This window comes from Thalia democratica, chromosome 1, assembly GCF_965202585.1.
Source record: "Thalia democratica chromosome 1, ktThaDemo2.hap1.1, whole genome shotgun sequence".
Taxonomy (NCBI): Eukaryota; Metazoa; Chordata; class Thaliacea; order Salpida; family Salpidae; genus Thalia; species Thalia democratica.
In genome coordinates, this window is record NC_139165.1 from 75,830,560 (window position 1) to 75,843,471 (window position 12,912).

The following is a 12,912-nucleotide window of genomic DNA, read 5'->3' on the forward strand; positions in this document are numbered from 1 at the left end:
TAAAGGTTGTTTACTAAAGTCTAAGGTATATTTGAAAAAATAACACAAAATGAACGCACCTACTTTTTAAATATTGTAATTTTATACAAAATTTCAAAGCAATTACTATCAAAGGGAGGAAATAATATTTATTTTGTTACTTATTCATTTTTAACGACCTTTGTGGTATTAAATCGAGTTATCTTTCCTGAAAAATAACTTTTTATTAACCGAAATTGGATCGGTTGAAGCTAAAAATTAAAAAATTGCTTCAATTTTCAAATTTTTCGAAATATACAAAAATTTAAATTTTTTCTACAACGTTTTTATACTTCAATGTTTTAAAAAAATAAACTTAAGCAGCTAGTATTTGTATTTTAGTATAAAGTAGTAAAATTTAACATATTATATTATTAACAGTTATATTACTCTAACATATGTATTTATTGTGAAACTATAACAAAATATTACATTTTATCTTTTATTTATCAATTTGATAACAGGTAAACTTGCATTTTGATATAACTTGTTTGTAAACATATAAAAACATTTTAAAACCAGTAGTAGTTGCTTATTTTTATATCAAAATTACTACTTTTTGTGACGTACAAAACAGGAATAAAAACACAAAGTAAAAAATTAATTTGTAATTTTAAAAGAGTAAAACATTAAATAAAAACTATTACTTTGTAACAAATGATTTAAGATAATAATTCACTTTGACAACTTAATTTTTAAAAATACAACACACTATCACAGCTTTGAACGACACATCTTAAATGTTCCAAGCAGTTTTTATAAAATTTTATGACTAGAAACTATTATATCTCCAAAAGCAGTTTTATACTTGTTAGACTACTTTATGTTCTTTAGATATATTTTTTTTCTCTAACTGCTGAGAAAACTAATATACCAATTAGTTAGTAGTTTTTCACTCACATTTTAACTTTATACTTTTTGAAAACTAAGTGTTTTGTGGCAAAATTAGACGTAATGACGTATTTGTTTTTGACGACGAAATTCTAAAATATATTTTTCATTCCCATACTTTGGTCTTATAGTATTTTAAATGCATTAATTTGGTGTTTTAGATTTTTAATTGTAAAGAAAAAAATGGCTTTTGTTGTTATTGGTTAAACATAATAGTAGTTTTCCTAAAGTTTTATGATAAGTTTTTTTTGATTGCGTTTATCATTGCTATACAGAACAAATTTGTTTAAAAAAAGAGACAATTTTTTACTAAAAACAGCTTATAATACACGCTTACTGAAGTAGCAGACAAAAACCAAGTGTTTGTAGAAATGATGTATCGAATTCGTTGCTTAAAAGTTGAGCGACCCTTACTGCCTATACTTTTGTCAGCTAGTCTAAAGTCTGTTTGACTTCGCTACACAAACACATTAGCAGCTAACAGGATTTTCTGATATTTTACGAAAAACTAATATCAGATTATTGTTGGTTATGAAGCTCTCATGAAAACTGAACAATCGATAAAAAAATACTGTTTTTTGTATTTGTATAGTAAATTGTAATAAAAACACTCATAATCTTTTAAGAATTACTAAGAATTAAAGTTTTGTATACATAAACTATTTAAAACTAATAACTTTAGTTTTATTTAAATGGTAAGTTCAATATATATATAAGTAAACTAAATTGGTTTAGAACAGATAGTTTTATAATAAGTATGAGTGTAATTAGTTTACTATTAAATGATTTAAGATTTAGCATTTCATAAATTGTTCGCAGAAAGCTAAATATTACACTTTATGTATCCTTTTTAAATATGTTTTTAATACATTTTGGTACATACAATACTTAAATGATACGTTTTGTTGTCAAGCACAACCACTTAAAGCAGCTATACAAATTTATTCGGACATTAATCATGTAGGAAACATAAATAATTCAAAATTATATTAATTAGCTGTAAATTAGATTTCCTAACAAATAAAATAAGAATGTTATAGTACAATGATTACTGGTATTATTCTACTTTTTTATTTCATGACTATCAATGTAAAAACTTTTTTTTTAAATCTAAAAATATTTTTTGTTTTAAGTAAAACTAATAGCTTTAAAATCAATATTTCTTTTTAAATCATAAGTCTTGTTAAACTAATAGTAAAAATAAGGTTTTTTTTTGCTCTCATTTATTACAAACTTCTTTTAATTCGATTAAGGATTGTAAAAACTACTTAAGTCAGTAAACAAGTCAAATACTAATACAAAACATGTTTTGGAATTAAAAAAAATAGTAGACTTATTAAATATTGACAAACAGTTATATAAATACCGTTTAACGTCACTAACTAAATAGTATTAATACTTTTTTCCAATAACTAGTGTAATTATTTTATTTAAGCAAAGTTATTTTACAACTGTTAATTTTTACAACCTTACAAGTTGTGTATCTGCTAAACAACAAAAAATGGGTATATTAACCAACAAAAGTGTTAATTGCAATTTTAGCTCTAGATACTAATAAGCATTTTTTTATTTTTGCAACTTTTTACGAACTACTCACTTAATTTATCAAATGTAAAGATAGCAAAAACTTGTTTACATATTCTAAATTTCATAATATATAGTCGAAATAAATGCTAAACAGTGTGTAATGTGTATAAGCTCTAATTCATTTATTGATAAACTAAAACTGCTTAAACTGATACTTCTACAAATTTTCTTATATTAATGGTGTTGAAACTTTTTTTTGTAACTAGAAACTAAATTTCGAACTCTAATACAACTTTTAGACATTAGTAAAAATTCGAAAAATATATAAAATTGAATTGTTTTATAAATAAAAATAAATTAACTTGATACATAAATACCTCTTTTGACTACTAGGTTTGAAAATAAATTGAGTAGATTGAAGAAAATTATGAAAAACACTTTAAAAACTGTAAAAAACCTAAAAAACAATAATTAAAAAGTTTAAGAATTATAAAAAAGTCCTATTAGTCGAAAAAATCGAAAGCCACAAGTTTGTAAAGAAACAGGTCAAACGTTTAAAGCGTTTTTCAAATGCTCATTTCAGAGAAAAAAAATAGCTTACGAAAAAATGAATAATTTGACGGTTTTGAAAAATATCTGCCATAAAAAAAATTAATAATTTAAATTACATCTGAACTGACAGTCCCGCGGTAAGATTTAAATTTATTGTTCTCACCTAAGTTTGAGTGCATATATCAAACTGCATTGTTCAGTCATGACTATATAGATCAAACTTTGACATAAAAACTATACAACTAGGACGTATATATTGATGCAAACTTATGTTTTGTGGGAAAGTAGGAGTAAATGTTGTTTTAAGTTTGTGTGAGTAAAATTAAACTATATCGTGCTAACTTCCTACCCAGGTTTTATTTTATAAATTTAATTTGTTATTCATTTAAGTTTGTTCGAATTTTTCATGAAAATTACTTTCGGCAATGCGGTAATAGCCTTTTAAACGCTTTGAGTATGAGCTTAGACCATCAGAAAAGCCTCAATATTTAATATTTGATATTATTTTACAATATCGCAATAAAAAGTTAAAAGCTTTAGCGTTACCACTTATGTCAAAACAACGTCGTTATTACTATTTAAGCCCACACCTGCCGTCAGTATTGCTATTTTTATTGGATAAAGATCGTTTAGCATCATGAATTGTCGGAAAACAACAGCAAAATAATAAAGAAATAGATTTCACAATTTTAAACATTTCTACATTGGTGAGTTTTTTTATTTTCAAAACGGCAGCTAAGTACTAAAATTATGCTGAAAAAAATACAATTTTATAAAGCTTATTATTTAACACCCGGAATAATTACAAAATCTAAACTTAGTACTGTATTTCCTAAAAACTTATTTTACCATGATAAATAATCTTATTTTCTTATTAATTGAGAGCTTCTTAATACTTGTTTTATTATTATTCCAAAACAAAACATTGCAAAATATATAACTTTTTTGATAGTTTAATATAACTTGCTTTAAACTGAAAATCAGTTTAAATTTTCCAAACTTCTATAAATAAAGTATAATGCATGAACAAAATTGAACATATTGATAAGGATATCATACTAAACAACTGATTTAAATTTCACAGCTTAAGAATATATGCAAAATAAACCGGGCAGGCAATTGGCATTAGGAAAAGCCCTAAAAGAAACACTTTGTCCGGGAAAGGGTTTTAGTCAATGAGTACAACTATGGCATGAGAAGAGATGTGACTAAAAGAAGTTGTTTTGGTTCTGGCCTCACTATTCAAGGACGATTTTTCTGAAAAGTTGAAACTGCTTTCGATCGGACCACAAACAATGTTTCTCACAGTTGGTTATGATGGAGCTTCATATGTTATACTTAGAAATTTCTATTCAAGTGAAAATGAAATATTCGATCGATTTTTGTTTGTCAGTTTTCGATGCTAGTTTTTGAAGATGATTTTATTTGTTTACTCGTTTATAGAGCTTTGTTTATTTTATACCATTAAAACTAATTAGCTTATCAACTAAAAATCTTTTTTTTTTCAAAAAACTGCAAGCAGTTTTGTCCTAGGTAAACGACTAGACAACAAGTAAATACAATTTTGGTATGACTTTTAAAGTTTTTATGTAAAGCATACTTCTTAGCTTTTTTCGTTTTATTACATAACTTTATTAAGCAAACCTGTTTAAAATTAATGAAAATAGTATAAAAAAAATTATAAATAGCACGCATCAACTTAGTTCAAAGTATACATTAGTTACGTCATAATAATAGAAGCGATGTTATTCTAAAAATTTTCAATGCAATTTTAAATTAGTATAATTTAGCTCCAGACAGCTAATAGTTTATGTACTTATATTTTCAATTCAAATCCCTTTATTAATGGTAATATGTAAGTCATTTAGTTTATTTATTTACTTTAAGCTGATTGTATTTTTTTAATTTAGTAGTTTTATGTTCAATACCTAAGTTAAAGTTTTCAATTTATTAAGTAATTCAAGTACATATAATTTTAATGTTTAAGACTCGAAACTTTCTAAATATCATAAGTTACAAATTCTAATTCAATTGTTTTGTTTTACTTTTTAGCATCTTCCATGTTTTGTTTTACTTTTATTTTTCAGATTTAAATTGTAACTGAAGATCCCTTAAAGGGTGAAACTGAGTTTTGCAAATAAAATTTTGATTAATTAATGTTGTATATGCTATTTATTCAATTTTTATCAGAAAATTTTTACATCATACTTATTTTTTATTAAATGTAGATTAATTTTTTTTTTTCGTTTTTAAACAATATTTTTTATAAAAATAACAAAATCAAGACTAACATTCCAAAACACAACTGTATTTATAATATTAATTATTAAAGTTTCAAAAGATATTATTGTTTTAGAGAGACAATTTTTCTGGAAATAAGTTTTCTGGAAAATTAAATTTTCTGAACGAATCGTGCTAAACCTTATCGGCTCCTTTGATGTTTCGCACGCTTTCAAATTAATCTAATTTTTTAATAATGTTCCTGTTTGAATTTTTTACGGTGATTATTGGCTATTTAAAACAAATTTAGAAATTTAAAAATATTACTGAAGTTTATATGCATTTAATATTAATTTAAAATAAAAAAAAGCTAAAGTTTGACAAAATGTTTGATATATATACTACTTAAGTAAGTTTATAAATTTGTTTGCTTATTATGCAAATACAGTAAAATAGAATAAGTAATTTGGTATAGTAAGGTACAAAATATAATCGTAATAGTTAATTTTAAGTTTAATTTGCCAATAAAAACATTGAATGAACAGAATTGTACTCGGACGAGGCAAGATAACACGACGAAGGTTCGAAATAAAATGGGTAATTAAATGTCTAAAAAGGGTTAAATCTATCCAATTAAAATATATAAAATTTTAAAAAGTGTAATTCATTTATTAAAGCTAAAAACTATAATGATTGTTCATAAAAAGTAAAGTGTATTTATAAAAAACTATTTTACCAATCCTACAATTTATTTAAACAGCTTTTAAGCACATTTGAACTTAGATTTTTATCAAAATAATATTTTTTGAGAAATGCCTCAGATTATCTAGGGATTTTAATAGTAAACATTTTAGTTAAACAATCTTAATCTGTTAGTAAACACAGTTGTTTTTCAACCGCAATTTTTTATTTTCAAATATTCGATACTATTTCAAGTGTAATCAAGACATCTCGACTTTTCTTTAAGCTTTATGTCAAAATGAAACTTCAAAATAATAAAAGTTCAAATTATGTTCTCAAAGTTTTGTTCAGCTTAGTTTTATTTTGCGTCGATAGTTTCTGTTGTGTTTATTCCGGGTTTTGTATAATTTTGTGGCTTCTGTATTTAGCAGTTTGAGTATTACTTTCAACCTTAGATTTTTCTTCTAATCCTAAACATACTTCCAAAACCGTTTAATCTTCAAAAACTTATCAAAAAGGCAAAATAAAGTTACAAAGTTATGTTTTCTAAAATAGGTACCTATAACTTTCTTTAAAGTAAAAGAATAACTCAAATTATGAAAAGCAAGTTTTTAATTTGATTATAGTATCTCAAAAGATGGGCATTTATATGTTTCTTTAAGTATCTAATTTTTTTTTCTAAAATATTTTCTAAGTATTAAATTATTTTGTTGATAAAAGTCATACTTTTAAGGCTATAACATGTAAATATTAAAAAAAAATATATATATAATATTTTCTTTTGTGTCTGTATTACCTATTTGGGTAAAACATTATTTATGTTAACTATCAAACTAGTCAATGGTAAATAGAGTTTGTTTAAATTATCTATTGTAATACTATGGTTATACAGAAAATTATTTGTTTATAGCATTTTATATAGTTTTAAATTAAAACATAAGGTTTGCTAATTTTCGTAATTAATTCTGAGCAACCTTCACCCATATGTTTACATATTAGTGACGTCACAAACACAACAATAGAAGTCAGGTGGAAGCAATCAACTTCATCGGAAATCACAGGTTATGACGTCACAAATGACAGTAATGGAACAACTTAAAAATCGTAAGAAGAAGAAGGCTTGCTATAGTTTAATATTAAGTTTAAAATTGATTAGATAAAGGTTTTAGTAAAATTTCAACTGCATATATTTTAAGCATAACTAAAAGATAAATTAAAATTTGAAATTATCTAATGCCAAACAAAAATGGTAAGTTTTATAACCTTTAGTTTTTTTAGGTTAAATGTAAATAACTTTTTAATTAAAATAAAATACTTTTAAACTATTAAAACATGAATTTTAAACAACTTAAAACAGTTTTCAATAAAATATACTGCTTAATATATGCTATGTAACAATTACGTGTGTAAAGTTGAACACTGAGTATTACCATTGTCGATCAGTTCCCGTTTCAATGATCATCAACTTATTAAAGTTCAAAAACATATGGAACAGCACATACAGTAAATATTCAAAGGAATTTTTCACGAGTAAATTTAATCTTTGCAACCACAATTTGTGCCAAAAATGACAGTTATAACGTGTTTGTTTCTATAATAAGGGTACAAAACTATACTTTGTTTCAATATGCTGCTGGATTAAGGTATAAGTATGTTAAACAAGTTAACAAAATTAAAAAACCCTCATAGGTTGTAATTATATAATTCAATGCATAGCAGTGTGTGCAAGAAAAGTGAATTTAGTTTTTTTACTTTAAAATTGAGCTTAATGATTTTCATTACCTTAAAACTTTTATGAAAAGTTAACTTGTTCTATTGTTTGCTTGATGAAGCATTTTAATCTTTACATGTTTCTTTAGTATTTACGACAGATTTCAATTCCCTACGAATATTAATGACAGATATCTAAAACTTTAGTTCCTAAAATATTGGGAAAATTAAAAAAAATCAAACTGTGGGATTTGTTACCAGGACACGAATACAATGTAGTTGTCACGGCAACTGGTCTTGGACGTGGAAGCTTTAAAAATTTGGTCCCTGCAACAGCTAGTGGTAATATATAGAAGTCCTATAAACTTATTCAAAAAACTTAAAAAGTTACTCAACTATCTAATGTGAATACTAACATAAAGCTTAACTTCAAAACGAAAGATCTTTTAAATTAAAATTCAAGTTATTTTTTTATATTTCTGTGTAAACTAAAAATATTTCTCAGTACAGCGTGAAATTACTTATTTCATCAGAAACTGAAATAAATTCCAGTTTTTGTGTTCTAAATTTATAAAGTTATTATTAAAAAATTAAATACTCGAAATGTTATACTGCTACTCAAAAAGTTCATTACATAGCTGTAAAACTATAGTATAAATATAGAGTTTATATTAGAAATTTTCCTCCTTTAAAAAGTATTTTTACTGTGTTTTAATATAAAAATGTATTTTTAGCCTGCCAAAAAGTTGATTAAAAAATTATAGTTTATAACCATTTGACAACTGTTGTGAGTGGTACAACTTTTATTTTTACCACAACTGCATACCTCGAATTTAAATCTGATACATTCTGTGTGTAATTACGTATAATTCCAAATTGAAATATAAACGTAATTATCAGTTTCTACCTGTGATAATCTGGTTACTAGGCTCCCACCACTTGACAAGTGTTTTATTTATGCTTACAACCGCATTTATTTGTAAAAAGTTTGCGCGTTTAGATAGAAAATCAGTTAATCCTAATTTTCACAACTGTTAATAAAAAATACTTTTAGCTACTTTAAAAAGTTTAGGCGGTTAGTTAAATTATTATTGCAATACTATTTCTTTAAAACCAAATACTTAAATTTTTTCGATTTAACTATGGAATATCAAACTTAGTACAAAAAAAATTTAAAAAATAAATTTCATTTATTTAATCTATTTTTGTTGTATACAAACATTTTTTTATTTTAGTTAAATTTCATATTTTAAAGCATCTTTTTACTTTTCTTTCAGAAAACAAGTTTAGGCGTTGCAAAAAATATTGTAGTTTTTGTCGGCTACAGAAAATAATTATGCTTTAGGACAAAAATATTCGAAATAGTAGCTTTCAAGTTTTATCATTTAACGAAACACTAATTTAGTATCCAAACAAGTTCGTTTCAATTATATTTGACCTCAGTCTGTTAAATTTGTAATATAAGCTACAAACATTCAAACTAAACAAAAAAGTATTTATAAACTTTACAAAGCTTAATACTATTACGTATTTACGATGTAATGCAAATATTTAGATGAAAAATGTTTACCGTTTTGATATTTATCAAAATGTATAAGTGTGTCGGTAAAAAGTATAAGGATATTTTATTTGAAATTTACTAAACCACCCCTGATCAAAATAGTATCAAACAGTCCAACTGATGTTAACAATCTGTTTTTAATAGAGCTTACAAAACATGTTGCGCAGTTTTATCAGTTTATGAATTTTTAATAAGTATTTGTAATGTACAATTAATAAGTCATTAAAAAAACTTCGAAACACAGATTAAAGATATTATCAGCAGAACAAACTCCAAATATACTTTAATAATTTTCATTGAAACTGTCTACCGGTCTTGTTTATTTTCCGTTAAATTTGCAGCTGGGTGTAAATTTCAATTTGACGAGAAAGACAATTTTAAAGTTGCTACTCGGAAAACACTAACGCCTTTCTTTTTTTCTGACAATTAGATAATTCAATTTCATTGTCAAGTTCACGCGCCGTAACGCTTTGTAGTTTTGATGAGACGCTGAAGTGTTCATCAGTTTACAAACAGATAAAATATGTGTGTTAAAATTGTTTAAATTAGAAATTTTAATAATAATTACTGATAAAAAAAATGTTAAGTTTTGAAATGTTTTATAAAGAAATTTAACAAACATCCTGTGTGGAAAACTATTTCTAATACTTTCATTATACTAGCATGCTAAAACCATAAAGAAAGTTTGTTTTTTTGTTAGCTGTATATTTGAAGTGCACCGTATAAAATTTTCTAAAATTTTTCGTACAAGCTATGATGTAATTATGTTGTCTTGTTTAAATAACATATGTTTTTCTAACTGTAAATTAAAATAAAAGTTACAGATTGAAAAAAAGAATTTCAAGCCACACAAACCTTTTAATAGTAGCAATTTGTGTGTAAAGTAATGTATTTAGTTCTATTTTTAGCATTACAAGTCTTTATTTTCCTAAGTCGAGCTTAGTTTTATGTATCTAACAGCTTATTATGGTGATAACTTCATGCCTAAAACTACCCGTGTTAGTATCTTAATCATAAATGTAAAATTCTTTCTTAGTGGTTATTATTATCTACAAACATACATTTATATTCTAATCTGTTTTTAAATTTTATAGCTAAAAATTGGTATTTAATGTTAAGTAAAACACTACCTTGTCAATTTAAAACCAATTTTGTTTATTTTTGATAAAGAAATTACTATCATCAAAAAGTCAGAGTTTTTATCTAAACTTGAAACTATTAATAACTGTAAACGAAAAACAGGCTAGCGGAGACTAAAAAACGTCAACTCGAAAGAAGAGGAATTTTGCACAAGATACCCTAAGTTATGACGCATGGAATTGAATTGTCAATAATTCAGTTTGACCTTAAAAGCGTCACCAATTTACCCTTGGTTACCAAGACAACTAACAAGCAGCTATCTAGACTAGCTAAGATATACAACAAATAAGTAAAGTTGTATTTAAAATAAATAAAACCTTAATATTATCGTTTACTTTAAGTATTTTTTAATAGATTATCAAATAAAATATACTAAGGCTGTCTTAAGTATTAGGTTTATATGGTTCTTTAAAAGTTAGTAAACAAAAATATACTATTGCTATTAAGCTTCTCGAAAGAAAATACCCTCAAAAAGTAAATATTTTTATACTTCTAATTATAATTTAAAGTAATATATGTTAAAGATTATCAACAGAAAAGATAATGTACATTATTTTTGTATGTAACTTTCAGATAGAAAAGAAAATTTAAGTTAAGCTTTAAGGTTATTGCAAGAAAATTCGATATCTAAATACATAAAATCAATAAGAGATCTGATTATAATATTATCATGAGAAAATAACGACCGACAATCAGTAAAAAAAAATCTGAATTGATCAAACAAAAAACGAAGGTTTTTAAACTTCATCACAAAAAAAAAGACTATAATAAATGTTACATCAATAGTGTTTTAATTTTTTACAAGTACGCATAATCACCATAGTTATCGGAATTAGTAAACGTAAAACATTAGAAGCACTAGCGTCCAAACTCAGATGTAAGTAAGTAAAATGTTTAAGTCTTATGAAATTATCCTTAAAATTAAATAGTTACCCAACTATCAAGCGTGAATTTTAACGTAACGCTATATTTCTTTACGAATAATCTTTTTTATTAAAGTTTGAGTTAAATTATTTTAGAAATTTCTGAATAAACTAGAAAAAATCATTCAGTACAGCGTGAAATTACTTAATTCATCAAAAACGAAAAAAAAGTTTAGCTTTTGTTTTATAAAATTATAAACTTACATGTTTTTTGTTTAACATGTAAAAGAGTAAAATATTCGAGATTTTATATTACTATTACAAAAGTACATTACATATCTGTAAAACCATATTACATATATAGAGGTTGTTGTTGAAAGTTTCCCGTTATTGAGAAATATGTTTACTCTATTTTAATAAAAAACCTGTATAATTACCTTGACAAAGTTTGATAGAAAAACTCTTAGTTTATAACCATTTGACAAGTGTTGTGTGTGGTGCAGACTTTATTTTTACCACAACTGCATATCTCGAATTTAATTCTGATACATTCTGTATGTAATTATGTCTAATTCCAAATTGAAATATAAACGTAATTATCAGTTTCTACCTGTGATAATCTGGTTACTAGGCACCAACCACTTGACAAGTGTTTTGTTTATCCTTATAACTAAACTTATTTGTAAGATGTTTGCGCGTTTATACAGTAAAAATTCGGTAATATCTAATTTTTCACATCTGTTAGTAATAAAATATTATTAGCTATTTTACAAAATTTAGGCGGTTATTTTGATAACTATTGCTACACTATTTCTTTCAAGCTATATACTTAAACTCTTTTCTTTTAATTATGGCATATCAAACTAAGTACTAAAAAGAAATTTAAATGTTTTAATTTCGTTTTAGTACTTTAATTTAATTTTGTTGTACACAAAACTTTTTTATAATATTTGTAAACTTCAAGTTTAACATTTTTTTTTAGATAGCAAGTTTAGGCGTTACAAAAAGTATTGTAGTTTTTGTAGGCTACTGCGAATAATTAAGTTTCACGAAAGTATTTACGATAAAAATGTTAGAAATAGTAGCTTTCATATTATACTTCGTTGATGATTTCTATCAGTAAATGAAACACTAATTTATTATCCAAACAAGTTTGTTTTAATTATAGTTTACCTAAGTTTGTTAAACTTGTAGTTTAACTTACAGACATTCGAACTGATTAAAAAGGTCTTTTTAAACCTTACTAAGCTTAATCCTGTTAAATGTTTACGACGTAATGCAAATATTTAGATGAAAAATGTTTATCATTTAGATAGTTATCAAAAAATATAAGGATGTAGGTACAAAGTAAAAGGCTATTTTATTTGGAGTTTTCGAAGTTACCCCTTATCAAAATAGTATCAAAAAGCCCAGCTGATATTAATGATCTGTTTTTAATAGAACTTACAAATCATGTTGCGCAGTTTAATCACTTTATGACTTTTTGATAAGTGTTTGTAATGTGCAATAATTAAGTCATTACAGATACTTCACTGAACAAGGTACATAGATAAAAGAGAAATTCTCAGCATACAGAAATCTAAATATATTTTAATCCTTTTAATTGAAACTGTCTACCGGTCTTATTTATTCTCTGTTTAATTCGCAACTGGTGTTAATGTCAATTTGATGAGAGAGACAACTCTAAAGTTGTTACTCAGAAAACACTAACGCCTTTCTTTTGTCTGACAGTTAGATAATTCAATTTCA